This window comes from Mobula hypostoma, chromosome 2 (genome assembly GCF_963921235.1).
Source record: "Mobula hypostoma chromosome 2, sMobHyp1.1, whole genome shotgun sequence".
NCBI lineage: Eukaryota > Metazoa > Chordata > Chondrichthyes > Myliobatiformes > Myliobatidae > Mobula > Mobula hypostoma.
Window position 1 is genome coordinate 148,700,036 of NC_086098.1, and position 15,743 is coordinate 148,715,778.

The following is a 15,743-nucleotide window of genomic DNA, read 5'->3' on the forward strand; positions in this document are numbered from 1 at the left end:
CCTCTCCACAGTACCTCACCACCCTCTTCACCCCCCCATTCTCTGTCACTTCACACTGACACTCCACACCTCATACGCACAATGACACACTCCTCTCCACAGTCCCTCACCACCCTCATCACCCCCCCATTCACTGTCACTTCACACTGACACTCCACACCTCATACCCACACTGACACACTCCTCTCCACAGATATTAACCAACCCCTTCACCCCCCCATTCACTGTCACTTCACACTGACACTCCACACCTCATACCCACACTGACACACTCCTCTCCACAGTCCCTCACCACCCCCTTCACCCCCTCATTCTCTGTCACTTCACACTGAGACTCCACACCTCATACTCACACTGACACACTCCTCTCCACAGTCCTTCACCACCCCCTTCACCCCCCCATTCTCTGTCACTTCACACTGACACTCCACACCTCATACCCACTCTGACACACTCCTCCTCACAGTCCCTCACCACCCCCTACACCCCCCATTCACTGTCACTTTACACTGACACTCCACACCTCATACCCACACTGACACACTCCTCTCCACAGATATTAACCAACCCCTTCACCCCCCATTCACTGTCACTTCACACTGACACTCGCACCTCATACCCACACTGACACACTCCTCTCCACAGTCCCTCACCACCCCCTTCACCCCCCCATTCTCTGTCACTTCACACGGAGACTCCACACCTCAGACTCACACTGACACACTCCTCTCCACAGTCCCTCACCACCCCCTTCACCCGCTCATTCACTGTCACTTTACACTGACACTCCACACCTCATACCCACACTGACACACTCCTCTCCACAGTCTGTCACCACCCACTCCATCACCCCCCCATACACTGTCACTTCACACTGACACTCCACACCTCATACCCACAATGACACACTCCTCTCCACAGTCCCTCACCACCCCCTTCACCCCCGCATTCACTGTCACTTCACACTGACACTCGCACCTCATACCCACACTGACACACTCCTCTCCACAGTCCGTCACCACCTCCTTGACACCCCATTCACTGTCACTTCACACTGACACTCCACACCTCATACCCACACTGACACACTCCTCTCCACAGTCCCTCACCACCCCCTTCATCCCCCCCCATTCACTGTCACTTCACACTGACACTCCACACCTCATACCCACACTGACACACTCCTCTCCACAGTCTGTCACCACCCACTCCATCACCCCCCCATTCACTGTCACTTCACACTGACACTCCACACCTCATACCCACAATGACACACTCCTCTCCACAGTCCCTCACCACCCCCTTCACCCCCGCATTCACTGTCACTTCACACTGACACTCCACACCTCATACCCACACTGACACACTCCTCTCCACAGTCCCTCACCACCCCCTTTACCTGCCATTCACTGTCACTTCACACTGACACTCCACACCTCATACCCACACTGACACACTCCTCTCCACAGATATTAACCAACCCCTTCAACCCCCCATTCACTGTCACTTCACACTGACACTCGCACCTCATACCCACACTGACACACTCCTCTCCACAGTCCCTCACCACCCCCTTCACCCCCTCATTCTCTGTCACTTCACACGGAGACTCCACACCTCATACTCACACTGACACACTCCTCTCCACAGTCCTTCACCACCCCCTTCACCCCCCCATTCTCTGTCACTTCACACTGACACTCCACACCTCATACCCACACTGACACACTCCTCTCCACAGTCCCTCACCACCCCCTACACCCCCCATTCACTGTCACTTTACACTGACACTCCACACTTCATACCCACACTAACACACTCCTGTCAACAGTCCCTCACCACCCCCTTCAACCCCCCCATTCACTGTCACTTCACACTGACACTCCACACCGCATACCAACACAGACACACTCCTCTCCACAGTCTGTCACCACCCACTCCATCACACCCCATACACTGTCACTTCACACTGACACTCCACACCTCATACCCACAATGACACACTCCTCTCCACAGTCCCTCACCACCCCCTTCACCCCCCCATTCACTGTCACTTCACACTGACACTCCACACCTCATACCCACACTGACACACTCCTCTCCACAGTCCCTCACCACCCCCTTTACCTGCCATTCACTGTCACTTCACACTGACACTCCACACCTCATACCCACACTGACACATTCCTCTCCACAGATATTAACCACCCCCTTCATCTCCCCCCATTCACTGTCACTTCACACTGACACTCCACACCTCATACCCACACTGACACACTCCTCTCCACAGTCCCTCACCACCCCCTTCATCCCCCCCCATTCACTGTCACTTCACACTGACACTCCACACCTCATACCCACACTGACACACTCCTCTCCACAGTCCCTCACCACCCTCTTCACCCCCACATTCACTGTCACTTCACACTGACACGACACACATCATACCCACACTGACACACTCCTCTCCACAGATATTAACCACCCCCTTCATTCCCTCCCATTCACTGTCACTTCACACTGACACTCCACACCTCATACCCACACTGACACACTCCTCTCCACAGTCCCTCACCACCCCCTTCATCCCCCCCCATTCACTGTCACTTCACACTGACACTCCACACTTCATACCCACACTGACACACTCCTCTCCACAGTCCCTCACCACCCCCTTCACCCCCGCATTCACTGTCACTTCACACTGACACTCCACACCTCATACCCACACTGACACACTCCTCTCCACAGTCCCTCACCACCCCCTTCACCCACCCCCCACTCACTGTCACTTCACACTGACACTCCACACCTCATACCCACACTGACACACTCCTCTCCACAGTCCCTCACCACCCCCTTTACCTGCCATTCACTGTCACTTCACACTGACACTCCACACCTCATACCCACACTGACACACTCCTCTCCACAGTCCCTCACCACCCCCTTCACCCACCCCCCATTCACTGTCACTTCACACTGACACTCCACACCTCATACCCACACTGACACACTCCTCTCCACAGATATTAACCACCCCCTTCATCCCCCCCCATTCACTGTCACTTCACACTGACACTCCACACCTCATACCCACACTGACACACTCCTCTCCACAGTCCCTCACCACCCCCTTCATCCCCCCCCATTCACTGTCACTTCACACTGACACTCCACACCTCATACCCACACTGACACACTCCTCTCCACAGTCCCTCACCACCCTCTTCACCCCCACATTCACTGTCACTTCACACTGACACTCCACACCTCATACCCACACTGACACACTCCTCTCCACAGATATTAACCACCCCCTTCATCCCCTCCCATTCACTGTCACTTCACACTGACACTCCACACCTCATACCCACACTGACACACTCCTCTCCACAGATATTAACCACCCCCTTCATCCCCCCCCATTCACTGTCACTTCACACTGACACTCCACACCTCATACCCACATTGACACACTCCTCTCCACAGTCCCTCACCACCCCCTTCACCCCCTCATTCACTGTCACTTCACACTGACACTCCACACCTCATACCCACACTGACACACTCCTCTCCACAGTCCCTCACCACCCCCTTCACCCCCCCATTCACTGTCACTTCACACTGACACTCCACACCTCATACCCACACTGACACACTCCTCTCCACAGTCCCTCACCACCCTCTTCACCCCCACATTCACTGTCACTTCACACTGACACTCCACACATCATACCCACACTGACACACTCCTCTCCACAGATATTAACCACCCCCTTCATCCCCCCCACATTCACTGTCACTTCACACTGACACTCCACACCTCATACCCACACTGACACACTCCTCTCCACAGTCCCTCACCACCCCCTTCACCCCCCCATTCACTGTCACTTCACACTGACACTCCACACCTCATACCCACACTGACACACTCCTCTCCACAGTCCCTCACCACCCCCTTCATCCCCCCCCATTCACTGTCACTTCACACTGACACTCCACACCTCATACCCACACTGACACACTCCTCTCCACAGTCCCTCACCACCCTCTTCACCCCCACATTCACTGTCACTTCACACTGACACGACACACATCATACCCACACTGACACACTCCTCTCCACAGATATTAACCACCCCCTTCATCCCCTCCCATTCACTGTCACTTCACACTGACACTCCACACCTCATACCCACACTGACACACTCCTCTCCACAGTCCCTCACCACCCCCTTCATACCCCCCATTCACTGTCACTTCACACTGACACTCCACACCTCATACCCACACTGACACACTCCTCTCCACAGTCCCTCACCACCCCCTTCACCCCCGCATTCACTGTCACTTCACACTGACACTCCACACCTCATACCCACACTGACACACTCCTCTCCACAGTCCCTCACCACCCTCTTCACCCCCCCATTCACTGTCACTTCACACTGACACTCCACACCTCATACCCACACTGACACACTCCTCTCCACAGTCCCTCACCACCCTCATCACCCCCCCATTCACTGTCACTTCACACTGACACTCCACACCTCATACCCACACTGACACACTCCTCTCCACAGATATTAACCAACCCCTTCACCCCCCCATTCACTGTCACTTCACACTGACACTCCACACCTCATACCCACACTGACACACTCCTCTCCACAGTCCCTCACCACCCCCTTCACCCCCTCATTCTCTGTCACTTCACACGGAGACTCCACACCTCATACTCACACTGACACACTCCTCTCCACAGTCCCTCACCACCCTCTTCACCCCCACATTCACTGTCACTTCACACTGACACTCCACACCTCATACCCACACTGACACACTCCTCTCCACAGATATTAACCACCCCCTTCATCCCCCCCACATTCACTGTCACTTCACACTGACACGACACACATCATACCCACACTGACACACTCCTCTCCACAGTCCCTCACCACCCCCTTCATGCCCTCCCATTCACTGTCACTTCACACTGACACTCCACACCTCATACCCACACTGACACACTCCTCTCCACAGTCACTCACCACCCACTCCATCAACCCCCCATACACTGTCACTTCACACTGACACTCCACACCTCATACCCACAATGACACACTCCTCTCCACAGTCCCTCACCACCCTTTTCACCCCCACATTCACTGTCACTTCACACTGACACTCCACACCTCATACCCACACTGACACACTCCTCTCCACAGATATTAACCACCCCCTTCATCCCCTCCCATTCACTGTCACTTCACACTGACACTCCACACCTCATACCCACACTGACACACTCCTCTCCACAGTCCCTCACCACCCCCTACACCCCCCATTCACTGTCACTTCACACTGACACTCCACACCTCATACCCACACTGACACACTCCTCTCCACAGTCCCTCACCACCCCCTTCAACCCCCCCATTCACTGTCACTTCACACTGACACTCCACACTTCATACCCACACTGACACACTCCTGTCAACAGTCCCTCACCACCCCCTTCACCCCCCCATTCACTGTCACTTCACACTGACACTCCACACCTCATACCCACACTGACACACTCCTCTCCACAGTCCCTCACCACCCCTTCAACTCCCATTCACTGTCACTTCACACTGACACTCCACACCTCATACCCACACTGACACACTCCTCTCCACAGTCTGTCACCACCCACTCCATCACCCCCCCATACACTGTCACTTCACACTGACACTCCACACCTCATACCCACAATGACACACTCCTCTCCACAGTCCCTCACCACCCCCTTCACCCCCGCATTCACTGTCACTTCACACTGACACTCCACACCTCATACCCACACTGACACACTCCTCTCCACAGTCCCTCACCACCCCCTTTACCTGCCATTCACTGTCACTTCACACTGACACTCCACACCTCATACCCACACTGACACACTCCTCTCCACAGTCCCTCACCACCCCCTCACCCACCCCCCTCTCACTGTCACTTCACACTGACACTCCACACCTCATACCCACTCTGACACATTCCTCTCCACAGATATTAACCACCCCCTTCATCCACCCCCCATTCACTGTCACTTCACACTGACACTCCACACCTCATACACACATTGACACACTCCTCTCCACAGTCCCTCACGACCCCCTTCATCCCCCCCCATTCACTGTCACTTCACACTGACACTCCACACCTCATACACACATTGACACACTCCTCTCCACAGTCCCTCACGACCCCCTTCATCCCCCCCATTCACTGTCACTTCACACTGACACTCCACACCTCATACCCACACTGACACACTCCTCTCCACAGTCCCTCACCACCCTCTTCACCCCCACATTCACTGTCACTTCACACTGACACGACACACATCATACCCACACTGACACACTCCTCTCCACAGATATTAACCACCCCCTTCATCCCCCCCACATTCACTGTCACTTCACACTGACACGACACACATCATACCCACACTGACACACTCCTCTCCACAGATATTAACCACCCCCTTCATCCCCTCCCATTCACTGTCACTTCACACTGACACTCCACACCTCATACCCACACTGACACACTCCTCTCCACAGTCTGTCACCACCCACTCCATCAACCCCCCATACACTGTCACTTCACACTGACACTCCACACCTCATACCCACAATGACACACTCCTCTCCACAGTCCCTCACCACCCTTTTCACCCCCACATTCACTGTCACTTCACACTGACACGACACACATCATACCCACACTGACATACTCCTCTCCACAGATATTAACCACCCCCTTCATCCCCTCCCATTCACTGTCACTTCACACTGACACTCCACACCTCATACCCACACTGACACACTCCTCTCCACAGTCCCTCACCACCCTCTTCACCCCCCCATTCACTGTCACTTCACACTGACACTCCACACTTCATACCCACACTGACACACTCCTCTCCACAGTCCCTCACCACCCCCTTCACCCCCGCATTCACTGTCACTTCACACTGACACTCCACACCTCATACCCACACTGACACACTCCTCTCCACAGTCCCTCACCACCCTCTTCACCCCCCCATTCACTGTCACTTCACACTGACACTCCACACTTCATACCCACACTGACACACTCCGCTCCACAGTCCCTCACCACCCTCATCACCCCCCCATTCACTGTCACTTCACACTGACACTCCACACCTCATACCCACACTGACACACTCCTCTCCACAGATATTAACCACCCCCTTCACCCCCCCATTCACTGTCACTTCACACTGACACTCCACACCTCATACCCACACTGACACACTCCTCTCCACAGTCCCTCACCACCCCCTTCATCCCCCCCATTCACTGTCACTTCACACTGACACTCCACACCTCATACCCACACTGACACACTCCTCTCCACAGTCCCTCACCACCCCCTTCACCCCCCATTCACTGTCACTTCACACTGACACTCCACACCTCATACCCACACTGACACACTCCTCTCCACAGTCCCTCACCACCCACTTCACCCCCCCATTCACTGTCACTTCACACTGACACTCCACACCTCATACCCACACTGACACACTCCTCTCCACAGTCCCTCACCACCCCCTTCACCCCCCCATTCACTGTCACTTCACACTGACACTCCACACCTCATACCCACACTGACACACTCCTCTCCACAGTCCCTCACCACCCCCTTCACCCCCTCATTCTCTGTCACTTCACACTGACACTCCACACCTCATACCCACACTGACACACTCCTCTCCACAGTCCTTCACCACCCACTTCACCCCCCCATTCTCTGTCACTTCACACTGACACTCCACACCTCATACCCACTCTGACACACTCCTCCTCACAGTCCCTCACCACCCCCTACACCCCCCATTCACTGTCACTTTACACTGACACTCCACACCTCATACCCACACTGACACACTCCTCTCCACAGTCCCTCACCACCCCCTTCAACCCCCCCATTCACTGTCACTTCACACTGACACTCCACACTTCATACCCACACTGACACACTCCTGTCAACAGTCCCTCACCACCCCCTTCACCCCCCCATTCACTGTCACTTCACACTGACACTCCACACCTCATACCCACACTGACACACTCCTCTCCACAGTCCCTCACCACCCCCTTCACCTCCCATTCACTGTCACTTCACACTGACACTCCACACCTCATACCCACACTGACACACTCCTCTCCACAGTCTGTCACCACCCACTCCATCACCCCCCCATACACTGTCACTTCACACTGACACTCCACACCTCATACCCACAATGACACACTCCTCTCCACAGTCCCTCACCACCCCCTTCACCCCCGCATTCACTGTCACTTCACACTGACACTCCACACCTCATACCCACACTGACACACTCCTCTCCACAGTCCCTCACCACCCCCTTTACCTGCCATTCACTGTCACTTCACACTGACACTCCACACCTCATACCCACACTGACACACTCCTCTCCACAGTCCCTCACCACCCCCTTCACCCACCCCCCTCTCACTGTCACTTCACACTGACACTCCACACCTCATACCCACTCTGACACATTCCTCTCCACAGATATTAACCACCCCCTTCATCCCCCCCCATTCACTGTCACTTCACACTGACACTCCACACCTCATACACACACTGACACACTCCTCTCCACAGTCCCTCACCACCCCCTTCTTCCCCCCCCATTCACTGTCACTTCACACTGACACTCCACACCTCATACACACACTGACACACTCCTCTCCACAGTCCCTCACCACCCCCTTCATCCCCCCCCATTCACTGTCACTTCACACTGACACTCCACACCTCATACCCACACTGACACACTCCTCTCCACAGTCCCTCACCACCCTCTTCACCCCCACATTCACTGTCACTTCACACTGACACGACACACATCATACCCACACTGACACACTCCTCTCCACAGATATTAACCACCCCCTTCATCCCCCCCACATTCACTGTCACTTCACACTGACACGACACACATCATACCCACACTGACACACTCCTCTCCACAGATATTAACCACCCCCTTCATCCCCTCCCATTCACTGTCACTTCACACTGACACTCCACACCTCATACACACACTGACACACTCCTCTCCACAGTCCCTCACCACCCCCTTCATCCCCCCCCATTCACTGTCACTTCACACTGACACTCCACACTTCATACCCACACTGACACACTACTCTCCACAGTCCCTCACCACCCCCTTCACCCCCGCATTCACTGTCACTTCACACTGACACTCCACACCTCATACCCACACTGACACACTCCTCTCCACAGTACCTCACCACACTCTTCACCCCCCCATTCAATGTCACTACACACTGACACTCCACACCGACACTCCACACCTCATACCCACACCGATACACTTCTCTCCACAGTCCCTCACCACCCACTTCACCACCCCTTCACTGTCACTTCACACTGACACTCCACACCTCATACCCACACTGACACACTCTTCTCCACAGATATAAACCAACCCCTTCACCCCGCTATTCACTGTCACTTCACACTGACACTCGCTCCTCAACCCACACTGACACACTCCTCTCCACAGTCCCTCACCACCCACTTCACCCCCCCATTCACTGTCACTTCACACTGACACTCCACACCTCATACCCACACTGACACACTCCTCTCCACAGTCCCTCACCACCCCCTTCATCCCCCCCCATTCACTGTCACTTCACACTGACACTCCACACCTCATACCCACACTGACACACTCCTCTCCACAGTCCCTCACCACCCTCTTCACCCCCACATTCACTGTCACTTCACACTGACACGACACACATCATACCCACACTGACACACTCCTCTCCACAGATATTAACCACCCCCTTCATCCCCCCCACATTCACTGTCACTTCACACTGACACGACACACATCATACCCACACTGACACACTCCTCTCCACAGATATTAACCACCCCCTTCATCCCCTCCCATTCACTGTCACTTCACACTGACACTCCACACCTCATACCCACACTGACACACTCCTCTCCACAGTCCCTCACCACCCCCTTCATCCCCCCCCATTCACTGTCACTTCACACTGACACTCCACACTTCATACCCACACTGACACACTCCTCTCCACAGTCCCTCACCACCCCCTTCATCCCCCCCACATTCACTGTCACTTCACACTGACACGACACACATCATACCCACACTGACATACTCCTCTCCACAAATATTAACCACCCGCTTCTTGCCCTCCCATTCACTGTCACTTCACACTGACACTCCACACCTCATACCCAAACTGACACACTCCTCTCCACAGTCTGTCACCACCCACTCCATCAACCCCCCATACACTGTCACTTCACACTGACACTCCACACCTCATACCCACAATGACACACTCCTCTCCACAGTCCCTCACCACCCTTTTCACCCCCACATTCACTGTCACTTCACACTGACACTCCACACCTCATACCCACACTGACATACTCCTCTCCACAGATATTAACCACCCCCTTCATCCCCTCCCATTCACTGTCACTTCACACTGACACTCCACACCTCATACCCACACTGACACACTCCTCTCCACAGTCCCTCACGACCCCCTTCATCCCCCCCATTCACTGTCACTTCACACTGACACTCCACACTTCATACCCACACTGACACACTCCTCTCCACAGTCCCTCACCACCCCCTTCACCCCCGCATTCACTGTCACTTCACACTGACACTCCACACCTCATACCCACACTGACACACTCCTCTCCACAGTACCTCACCACCCTCTTCACCCCCAAATTCTCTGTCACTTCACACTGACACTCCACACCTCATACGCACAATGACACACTCCACTCCACAGTCCCTCACCACCCTCATCACCTCCCCATTCACTGTCACTTCACACTGACACTCCACACCTCATACCCACACTGACACACTCCTCTCCACAGATATTAACCAACCCCTTCACCCCCCCATTCACTGTCACTTCACACTGACACTCGCACCTCATACCCACACTGACACACTCCTCTCCACTGTCCCTCACCACCCCCTTCATCCCCCCCATTCAATGTCACTTCACACTGACACTCCACACCTCATACCCACACTGACACACTCCTCTCCACAGTCCCTCACCACCCCCTTCACCCCCCATTCACTGTCACTTTACACTGACACTCCACACCTCATACACACACCGATACACTCCTCTCCACAATCCCTCACCACCCACTTCACCCCCCCTTCACTGTCACTTCACACTGACACTCCACACCTCATACCCACACTGACACACTCCTCTCCACAGATATTAACCAACCCCTTCACCCCCCCATTCACTGTCACTTCACACTGACACTCGCACCTCATACCCACACTGACACACTCCTCTCCACAGTCCCTCACCACCCCCTTCACCCCCTCATTCTCTGTCACTTCACACGGAGACTCCACACCTCATACTCACACTGACACACTCCTCTCCACAGTCCTTCACCACCCACTTCACCCCCCCATTCTCTGTCACTTCACACTGACACTCCACACCTCATACCCACTCTGACACACTCCTCCTCACAGTCCCTCACCACCCCCTACACCCCCCATTCACTGTCACTTTACACTGACACTCCACACCTCATACCCACACTGACACACTCCTCTCCACAGTCCCTCACCACCCCCTTCAACCCCCCCATTCACTGTCACTTCACACTGACACTCCACACTTCATACCCACACTGACACACTCCTGTCAACAGTCCCTCACCACCCCCTTCACCCCCCCATTCACTGTCACTTCACACTGACACTCCACACCTCATACCCACACTGACACACTCCTCTCCACAGTCCCTCACCACCCCTTCAACTCCCATTCACTGTCACTTCACACTGACACTCCACACCTCATACCCACACTGACACACTCCTCTCCACAGTCTGTCACCACCCACTCCATCACCCCCCCATACACTGTCACTTCACACTGGCACTCCACACCTCATACCCACAATGACACACTCCTCTCCACAGTCCCTCACCACCCCCTTCACCCCCGCATTCACTGTCACTTCACACTGACACTCCACACCTCATACCCACACTGACACACTCCTCTCCACAGTCCCTCACCACCTCCTTTACCTGCCATTCACCGTCACTTCACACTGACACTCCACACCTCATACCCACACTGACACACTCCTCTCCACAGTCCCTCACCACCCCCTTCACCCACCCCCCTCTCACTGTCACTTCAGACTGACACTCCACACCTCATACCCACACTGACACATTCCTCTCCACAGATATTAACCACCCCCTTCATCCCCCCCATTCACTGTCACTTCACACTGACACTCCACACCTCATACACACATTGACACACTCCTCTCCACAGTCCTTCACGACCCCCTTCATCCCCCCCCATTCACTGTCACTTCACACTGACACTCCACACCTCATACCCACACTGACACACTCCTCTCCACAGTCCCTCACCACCCCCTTCATCCCCCCCCATTCACTGTCACTTCACACTGACACTCCACACCTCATACCCACACTGACACACTCCTCTCCACAGTCCCTCACCACCCTCTTCACCCCCACATTCACTGTCACTTCACACTGACACGACACACATCATACCCACACTGACACACTCCTCTCCACAGATATTAACCACCCCCTTCATCCCCCCCACATTCACTGTCACTTCACACTGACACGACACACATCATACCCACACTGACACACTCCTCTCCACAGATATTAACCACCCCCTTCATCCCCTCCCATTCACTGTCACTTCACACTGACACTCCACACCTCATACACACACTGACACACTCCTCTCCACAGTCCCTCACCACCCCCTTCATCCCCCCCCATTCACTGTCACTTCACACTGACACTCCACACTTCATACCCACACTGACACACTACTCTCCACAGTCCCTCACCACCCCCTTCACCCCCGCATTCACTGTCACTTCACACTGACACTCCACACCTCATACCCACACTGACACACTCCTCTCCACTGTCCCTCACCACCCCCTTCATCCCCCCCATTCAATGTCACTACACACTGACACTCCACACCGACACTCCACACCTCATACCCACACCGATACACTTCTCTCCACAGTCCCTCACCACCCACTTCACCACCCCTTCACTGTCACTTCACACTGACACTCCACACCTCATACCCACACTGACACACTCTTCTCCACAGATATAAACCAACCCCTTCACCCCCCCATTCACTGTCACTTCACACTGACACTCCACACCTCATACCCACACTGACACACTCCTCTCCACAGTCCCTCACCACCCACTTCACCCCCCCATTCACTGTCACTTCACACTGACACTCCACACCTCATACCCACACTGACACACTCCTCTCCACAGTCCCTCACCACCCCCTTCATCCCCCCCCATTCACTGTCACTTCACACTGACACTCCACACCTCATACCCACACTGACACACTCCTCTCCACAGTCCCTCACCACCCTCTTCACCCCCACATTCACTGTCACTTCACACTGACACTCCACACCTCATACCCACACTGACACACTCCTCTCCACAGATATTAACCACCCCCTTCATCCCCCCCACATTCACTGTCACTTCACACTGACACGACACACATCATACCCACACTGACACACTCCTCTCCACAGATATTAACCACCCCCTTCATCCCCTCCCATTCACTGTCACTTCACACTGACACTCCACACCTCATACCCACACTGACACACTCCTCTCCACAGTCCCTCACGACCCCCTTCATCCCCCCCCATTCACTGTCACTTCACACTGACACTCCACACTTCATACCCACACTGACACACTCCTCTCCACAGTCCCTCACCACCCCCTTCACCCCCGCATTCACTGTCACTTCACACTGACACTCCACACCTCATACCCACACTGACACACTCCTCTCCACAGTACCTCACCACCCTCTTCACCCCCCCATTCAATGTCACTACACACTGACACTCCACACCGACACTCCACACCTCATACCCACACCGATACACTTCTCTCCACAGTCCCTCACCACCCACTTCACCACCCCTTCACTGTCACTTCACACTGACACTCCACACCTCATACCCACACTGACACACTCTTCTCCACAGATATAAACCAACCCCTTCACCCCGCTATTCACTGTCACTTCACACTGACACTCGCTCCTCAACCCACACTGACACACTCCTCTCCACAGTCCCTCACCACCCACTTCACCCCCCCTTCACTGTCACTTCACACTGACACTCCACACCTCATACCCACACTGACACACTCCTCTCCACAGTCCCTCACCACCCACTTCACCCCCCCATTCTCTGTCACTTCACACTGACACTCCACACCTCATACCCACACTGACACACTCCTCTCCACAGTCCCTCACCACCCCCTTCACCCCCCCCCCCATTCACTGTCACTTCACACTGACACTCCACACCTCATACCCACACTGACACACTCCTCTCCACAGTCCCTCACCACCCCCTTCAACCCCCCCATTCACTGTCACTTCACACTGACACTCCACACTTCATACCCACACTGACACACTCCTGCCAACAGTCCCTCACCACCCCCTTCACCCCCCCATTCACTGTCACTTCACACTGACACTCCACACCTCATACCCACACTGACACACTCCTCTCCACAGTCCCTCACCACCCCTTCAACTCCCATTCACTGTCACTTCACACTGACACTCCACACCTCATACCCACACTGACACACTCCTCTCCACAGTCTGTCACCACCCACTCCATCACCCCCCCATACACTGTCACTTCACACTGACACTCCACACCTCATACCCACAATGACACACTCCTCTCCACAGTCCCTCACCACCCCCTTCACCCCCGCATTCACTGTCACTTCACACTGACACTCCACACCTCATACCCACACTGACACACTCCTCTCCACAGTCCCTCACCACCCCCTTTACCTGCCATTCACTGTCACTTCACACTGACACTCCACACCTCATACCCACACTGACACACTCCTCTCCACAGTCCCTCACCACCCCCTTCACCCACCCCCCTCTCACTGTCACTTCACACTGACACTCCACACCTCATACCCACACTGACACATTCCTCTCCACAGATATTAACCACCCCCTTCATCCCCCCCCATTCACTGTCACTTCACACTGACACTCCACACCTCATACACACATTGACACACTCCTCTCCACAGTCCCTCACGACCCCCTTCATCCCCCCCCATTCACTGTCACTTCACACTGACACTCCACACCTCATACACACATTGACACACTCCTCTCCACAGTCCCTCACGACCCCCTTCATCCCCCCCATTCACTGTCACTTCACACTGACACTCCACACCTCATACCCACACTGACACACTCCTCTCCACAGTCCCTCACCACCCTCTTCACCCCCACATTCACTGTCACTTCACACTGACACGACACACATCATACCCACACTGACACACTCCTCTCCACAGATATTAACCACCCCCTTCATCCCCCCCACATTCACTGTCACTTCACACTGACACGACACACATCATACCCACACTGACACACTCCTCTCCACAGATATTA